This window comes from Nematolebias whitei, chromosome 6, assembly GCF_014905685.2.
Source record: "Nematolebias whitei isolate Nwh7 chromosome 6, NemWhi1, whole genome shotgun sequence".
NCBI lineage: Eukaryota > Metazoa > Chordata > Actinopteri > Cyprinodontiformes > Rivulidae > Nematolebias > Nematolebias whitei.
The window spans coordinates 37,590,426-37,598,793 of record NC_056503.1 but is presented as its reverse complement, the minus strand read 5'-3'; positions in this window follow the sequence as shown (position 1 = coordinate 37,598,793).

Genomic DNA, 8,368 nt, shown 5'->3' with positions numbered 1-8,368 from the left:
TTCATCAAAAAGAAAATGAATGAAAAGAGTGCAGAAAGAAGAAAAAATTTATCTGTCCCTTTATTAAAAAAACAAACAAACAATCACTTAAATTAATCACTTTAAATCCACTTTAAAGCTGGGAATAAAAAAATGTTTTGTGTTAGCAGAATTTAATTCCAACTTTGAAACTTATCCAACATTAATAAAACTTACCTCAAGTTGCCTTTTTGAACATGCATGCATAGACTTGTACAAATTGTACTTGAGAGGAGATTATTACAACCTCATATAAAATCAGTTGTGATGCTGATATCTGAAAGGTATCGGGATCGGATCGGAAATTAAAACAAAAAGTGGATCGGTGCATCCCTAATTGTAACATTCTCTTGCAGCCATCATGTTTAATTTTTATAATCAGATGTTTGTTTAATGACTACATAATTCGACTTTCACTCTGGGTCTCAAAGGTGTCCTTTGTTTCATACAATGTGAATTCTGAACAGTCAAAATATGGTAGCAAATCTAATACACTTGAAACTGGCCTGCATTTTAAATTCTGCTCACAAGAGCCTAAAGCGTTTCTCCCTTAACCGTAGAGCCAAGGCTGCTGAAACGTTGTTGCTTTATTGCTGCAGAGGCATTTTAATTTGACTGGATTTTGGTGCAGACCTTTGGGACTTCTCTAAATGAATAGTCTATCCTTGGTGGGCTGTTGTCTTAAACTCATGCAGAGGTATTAGTGTTGTTGCTCAGCACGCTCAAGCATGCTCATTTAAAAAGTTGAGTAGTATTCACTAATAAATCTTACAGGGAAGAAATCTGGCTTTAATATTTTTGCTGTACTATTGTTGACCTTTGCCTATTGCTTTTATGTCTGCTGCATTTTTGGAGATTTTTCAAAAGCTACTCATGATATCTGCACAGACTAAACTGTCGACATGCAGTTGTCCATTAGGTGGCAACAGCACATTTATGGAAGGTCATCTCGTCTCCACACTGTCAGACTGATCTGTGGCTTCTTTCTTTCATTGTTTAGGATGTTTATTCCTAGTCCTTGATGCAGTCAACCTCAGCTATTTCACCATTATTTCATTTTGTGATGCTCTTTTTCCCTGTCATGACTCTCGAGTACTTTCACTTGTCCAGTCAGAGCTGAAAGTTAGGCCAGCAATGTCAACCAAACGACAAACAAGCATTTAACAGTAAGTAGTAAAGTGAATATGATGCCTCATTATTACCTCCATTGTTTTTACCCCACATGTTTTGAAATGCAGTATTATTTAAACAACGGTGGTCCAATTAGCATCAGAATAAACAGTAATGAACTAACTTTAGTTGGTAATCGTCTGACAGAATATTTAAAAATGTTTTTTTGGTGTGCAGTGAACAGCTCCTGTATTGATGGAAAAAAAAAAAATAATAACAATAAATATATATATATATGTATATGTATATATATGTATATGTATATATATGTATATGTATATATATGTATATGTATATATATGTATATGTATATATATGTGTATATGTATATATATGTATATATGTATGTATATGTATATATGTATGTATATGTATATATGTATGTATATGTATATATGTATGTATATGTATATATATATATATAAGAGCAGGCTTTTGGTAACTAATGCATTTTGGTTGGTGTGGTGATTGTAGCTAAGCGCCACTGTTCAATTTAAAGTGAAGTTTATCGTCATTCGCATCACATGTGGTACATGAGGTGGAACGAAATTATGTACACTGGATCCCAGTTACCCCCAAAGTATCAAAAATAAAGTATAAAAAGAAACTGTATAAGAGTCTAAGATATTCACCAAGATATACGCAAAACGAACGTCAAACAATATGCTAAAAGAGCTAAGATATACATTAAACACTAATGATGTAAAACAATACGGCGTATCAACAGCAGCTTGAACATGAGTCTGTGGTGAGCAGATGGGTATGAATGAATACAGCAGCATAAGATAATCAGCAGCACAGATAAGTCACATATCACCAATTAAAATGTCATTACAGTGATTTACTTATTTATTTATTTTTCCCTTATAGTGATAATCCTGATTAGGGGTTTATGAGTCTAACAGCTTCAGGGTAGAAGCTGTTCCTCAGTCTAATGGTTCTACACTTAATGCTCCTCAACCTTCTGCCCGAGGGGAGCGGGGCAAAAAGTGTGCGCTGGGTGAGCGAGGTCCTTCATGATGCAGGTGGCCCTCTTCCTGCATCTGGAGGTGTAGATGTCTGTGATGGGGGGGAGGCTGACTCCGACAGTCTTCTGTGCAGCCTTCACCACTCTCTGCAAAGCTTTTCTTTCTGCAGCTGTGCAGCCTCCATGCCACACGTTGATGTTGGAGCACAGGATGCTCTCCACTGCACACCTGTAGAAGGAGGTGAGGACTGAGCTTCCCAGACCAGCTCGTCTCAGCCTCCTGAGGAAGTAGAGTCTCTGATGAGCTTTCTTGATCAGGCTGGTGGTGTTGGTGTCCTGCATGGTATCTGCTGTATGGACCTAGCGAACATCATTGTGGTTTGGATCTTGTAAATTACTGTTTACAAATGATTGCAGAAGTTAGTTGTAAATCGAGTTTTGAAATAAATTTACTAGATAAATTTAGGTCTGTAATTGTGTTTAAGAAAAATATGCAACAATGTGAACTTGTGATGGAAGGAAAAGCCTCAAATATAAAATATGAATAAAGATGCTATGGAGGGATGCTTTGTTGGTGGATTTTCTGGGAAAGTTTCTATTGATGACTTGTGTTTGTGTGTGATAGCAGTTATTAAATTCAGCGTGTTTGCTATAATTGATCTGCTGTCGACTTGTTGCCATCCATTTGCTACCATAGGACATCTTCAGAGATCTTGCTGTGTCGGTGTCAAATAAAACTTATTTTGGCTGCATAAAGATGCATCATGTGCTTGCTTGTATTTTTTAGCCAACACTGGCCTGTCACAGTAAGTTCCACATTTGACAACACGTAATTTCCTGCAGATGAAAAAAACTCACAAAATGTCTCGCACACACACAAGATGGAGCCTTTTCCACACTCAGCTTAGTCATGAGCGTCTTAGTGTGAGTTTTCCTCCTCGTCCCTTCATGGCTCTTCCTCAGACGTCTCTGCTCCTGTGCTCTTCCTGGTTATTGACACGCTGATGTTTGACATGCTCCAATCTGCAGATACTGTAGGTTCTTATAGAAGCTTCTTTTTTTTTTTTTTAAGCCAAACTCCACCAGCCTCAAATCGATTTCTATATTTCTTCCAATTGTTATTGATCCTCCTTTGTTTTTCTCCCAACGTTTTTCCACTCAGTTTGCCTTACTTGTGCCCCCTTTTTTTCTTTGTATGATTTTAAATCGACTTCAGATTCACCCCTGATGCTGCCATGGTGCCATGTATTTGAGTGTTTTGGTTGCTGTTTAGAGAAAGTCTGTCAAATCTGTATCCAGAGCAGCCACGTGAAGCCATAACCATTGTGATGCATTTTTAATGAACTCTGCTGTAGCACTACATGCCTTTCCCTCTGTATAGCATCCATCTTCTGGGATCTCAAGTGTTGGCAGAAATTAGCATCCTCTTTTTATCAAGTCTTTGTCAAAGCTCTTTAGCGAGTGCAGGTTTAATTAAAGTAAGGCTTTGCAGGTACGCTGCTGAGGAAACAGTTGCTACCAGAAAGAATTGCTCACATTTGTCAGGAGTAGCGAATCGTCAGTGTTGTGCAGGCCACAGTCAGAATTGTTCATGTGGGATATTTTCAATTAGTCATGCCTCCAGGAGCAAGTCATGCTTTTCCTATATTTACAATCCGACCTCCCTGTTGCGTGGCAGTCTGCCTTGTGGCAGATTAGTAAGCTCTGTTGATCTCTGACCATTTTAAACTGAACTTTTTTTTTTTTTTTTTTTAACAAGCACTGTATTGTGTGTCCACCCATCTTTGTTCTTATCCTGACATGTTTGTTCTTCTTGCTGTAGCCTTCAAGTTACTAAGCACATTGCATTAAATGGGTTTCTTATACCCCATAACAGCTCATCTGTCCTAATGTTGATTAATTTCAGAGATTTTTCAGATTTCCTAGCTCTCGGATGAGACATTTCTGCTTTGACAAACACGAACAGATTCTCTACTTTAAAAAAAAATGTGTTTGTTTCTTTTTCCTCTTGTGGACGACCAGCAGTCTATGCAAACAACAATCTGTTGTGCCTCATGCTTTAGTTCAGATTGTTAAAATGGATTTTGCTGCTCTTTACTACTGAGTTTGTTATATCAAATATATTTTTAAATTTTATATCAGTAAATTTTATCCCAAATTAAGCGATAAAAATGCATATTATTATTGATACCATTTTTCTGGTTAACTGTTATACAAAATGACTACTATTTTAAAATCTTTTTATGCCAGACGATGTCGTTTTAGCTCAAGCAAAGGCTTAAACATTTTTCACAGAAGGGGAGAAGATGGATGTGGTTCAGTTGGTACCAGTTCGTTGCATGCTAGATATTGTCATATCATCCTCCGCAGGGCTCTTACAAAAATAAACACTAAATTAAATTATCAGATTTTCTTCTTTCCAGTACATGTGAAATAAACCTACCTGATGCCATCTGTGGGAAGGGGGTCATTGAAAAATGGAATAAAGCTAATGAAGCAAGTTGTCTACAAAGTTTGATTTTTTTTATTTTTGGGTGAAAAAGGGCAAATTGAAATGGCTTGTATTTTTGGGAGCATCTGAATATGTTGTATGATTAAGCTAAACGCCTTAGTTTGGTAACCTTGGCAACGTGATGCAGATTGCTAATTATGTAGATTTCAGAAATCAAACGAATAAATCTGGATAACAACCAACGTCTAAATTATCAGCATGGAGAATGTACGTTTTGGTGTAACTGAGGTGAAATGATCACTCACTGGTTCTGTCTTTATGTCCTGTAGGTTTGACAAAGAAGGCCACGCTATGGTTGGGCAGTCTCTGACAGAGGTGAAAGGTGGCGGTATGGGACTACTCGCCATCTGGAAGACTTTGTCAGAAGTAAAGACCGAGCATCTGGGACATGGAGAAAAGGTACACACATGCACAGCTTTGTCTGGAGACCCTTACATTTTAACTACACGGTAACCCCCGTTATTTTATTAAAGAGCGATTCTTTGAAGATATTCAAGGACAAGCTGAAAGATCCTTGATGAATCCCTAACAACTAGAGAAATTGCATTTCCTTCAAAAATGCAATGCGAATGCTTATTGCAGAAGAACTTGCTGAAAAACAGCTGAAATTAGCTAACAAAAAAACCCATGCTGAAATAAAAGAACAAGTCTAAATTAGCAGAACAAAGCAGAAAGAACACATATTTGCTGAATTATGTTTAAATAAGCAAAGATGAGTACAAAAATTAGGAAATCCACTAAAAAAGCTAAAATTAACACACACAAAAAAAATCTAAAATATAGCCAAAAAGGCAGAAAGAAGCTTAACTTATGAAAAGGAAGTGAAAAAAGCTGAAATTATCTAAAAAAAAAAAGAAAAAAAAGCTTACATTAGCAAAAAAAAAATCTCTGAAAAGTAGCTAAAAAAAGCAGAAAGAAGCTGAAATTATCAGAAGGAAGTGACGAGATTAGCTGAAAAAGCTTAAATTAGCATAAAACAGCTATATAGTAGCTGAAATAGTAGAAAAAGCTGAAACTTGCAGAAATTCATTCAACCTTTATTTAGACAGGTAAATCCCATTGAGCCTCGAGGACTCATTTACAACAGAGACCTGATTTCAACAAAGAATGATGACAACAATGGACAACAGCAACAACAATAGACGGTTATAAAAAGGCAGATTTTATTTTATTTTTTTTTACAAATAGGATGGCTAAAAAAAGAAAAGCAACAAAAAACAGCTAGATTCTAAGGCGAATGTAGAAAACTAAAAACAGGAACACTCAGGAAATTCAGTCAACCTTTATTTAGACTTTATTTAGAAATCAGCTGAAAGACGCATAACAAGCTGACATTAGCAGAACGAAGTTTGAAGAAGCACAGAACAGATTAAATGAACTGAAATTAGCTGAAAAAAGTTCAAATTTGCTCAAGGAAGCTGAAAGAAGCTGAGCCAGAACAAACTGTGAAAGGATCAGTAAAAGGTTGTAAACAGATCTAAAGATCTGAAGAATGTCAAATGAGCTCAATTCATTTTCTGTGAGGAAAAAAGTGGCAGAAAAGGCTAAATATTTCTAAAAGCTAAAGTTGCACCAATACCAAAGGTCATATCAGGATTGTCCTGAAAGAGCTGAACGTTTTGAAATATGATTTGTTGAAATAGCTGAAAAACTGCAGGACAAGAAACTCACCAAAAACCTATGGAAGAAAGATGGATCACAATAAAGTGAATGCTTCATAAGCACCAAAGTTCATGCTCAGTCATCCAGGTATAAAATCCAACAATGTTCAGTCAGGTCGTCTGGACGGTTTCTTTTTTTTTTTGTTTGTGCCGAGACGTTTTGTCTTTCATCCTAAGGACTTCCTCCATCTGAGAAGGCACCAAACAAAACTGATTCTTCCCAAACAGAATACTGAAGGGAAAGAAAAAAAAGTTTGCTGATGCTAAGATGGCCTCCGGGGCCCACCCTCTCCCCCGTCAACTCTGAGACCGTCAACGCTTCATAAACATCCACACTATTAAAAGCGGGCTCACATTTAAGCAGGTTTTGTTTTTTGTAAACCAAATCACATCGCAGGGGATCATAGTATGTTAAACACCTTGTGTTGACTATCCTTCCTATTGGAAAAATAATTTTGCTCTCACTCTTGGTGTGAAGAATTTCTATAATCAATAACATAATTTTACTGCACCACCGGTTATGTGCCATAATCCAAGTAACATTTATCTCCCTGCACTCATTAATCCCTCTGCCTCGTTGGTGTCCTCATAGTCTTGTTGGATGTTTGTGGTGAAAGTCACATTTATCTCCGGTATTGATTATGAAGATTACATAGGGTCCGTTTCCTGCACCCTGTAATGAAATGACTCCCCTCACATAAGTAAAGTAATGTGTTTTCTTTAACCCTGTTTCTCACACATCCACCCATTTTTTTATATGCCGTTAAAGGAAGTGGTGCTCGCAGGTGTGTAGACACGCTTTTGAGCAGACGTGTAAATTATTTAATATAGTATAATGTATTTAAAATATTTCATAAAAACTTGTGAAATGACCACACGATTGGGTACAAGCCAACTTTTTACCAACTGGTATGAAAGACACTGGATGTGGTTGGATTGTAGGCACATGAACAACTTAAAGACGTTGTTCTTTGTTCAGAACAACAATAAAAAAAACTGCAGATGCACCAAATAAACATTTGCCACGCCTGTTAATTGTTAAATATAGGTTTTAGTTTGGGCATGGCCCTTTAGTTCTAGTTGCCACAAAGATGTGCAATCACGCCCTCCAGCTCCCAAAGCGAGGACTATAGAGACGGGGTTTGAGTTTGGTGTGGAACAACTTGACTGGCCTGCAAGTAGGTTTGACCTCAACTCATGGAGCACCTTTAGAATGAAGTGAAACCGGACCTTGTTTCCCATCAGCACAAGGCCTCAGCAGTTCACTGCAGAAGTAAATTTCAACAGAAGCACTGAAATCTTGTGTAACTATTCCCAGAGTAGAAACTGTTAAAGCTGCAGATGACTGATGAACTTCATACAGTCCCTGATGATGGTCAGGGTTGGCCTCGTATTTTAGTTCATTCGGTGCATGAACATGGATTAAACCGGAGCAAAGGTAATTGTTTAGTCGGTACCACTTTCCAATAAGGCTTCCCTTATAGATGGCTAATAAATAGTTTATAGATGCATTATTAATTCTTCTATAAACACTTTATAAATCATTAATAACTGCTTATTATGCAACTGACCAGTTTATTGCCAAATAATGAGACACGTCTGCCAAATGTCATATTAAACATTAGGGATGGGTCCAACCTGATCCAGTATCCGTATCAGCCTCCGATACCAGCACAATTTACGTATCAGATTTTTCCGATCCAACCTGCAGAGATTTCCATGATGCATGTTGGCTTCAAACTATGGAATGGATTTCCTGAACAGAGGCGTGTCTCATGAATCCAGAGTAATAAGACCCGCCTCACATTCAGGAAATCCAGTTCATAGTTTGCAGCCAGCTACAACGCGAGGACTGAGTTAGCACTGTGGCTAACGGCTAACCAACTTTTCATCTAAACATGTCCGCTGTGTGGAAGTATTTTACACTAAACACCACAAAACAAGACGGCAACGTGCAATGTCTGCAGAGCCATAGCACCACATTAAACGTGGTAAAATTAGTTTTATGTTGGACATTCGTGCTCCGTGGCTTCAGCGGGG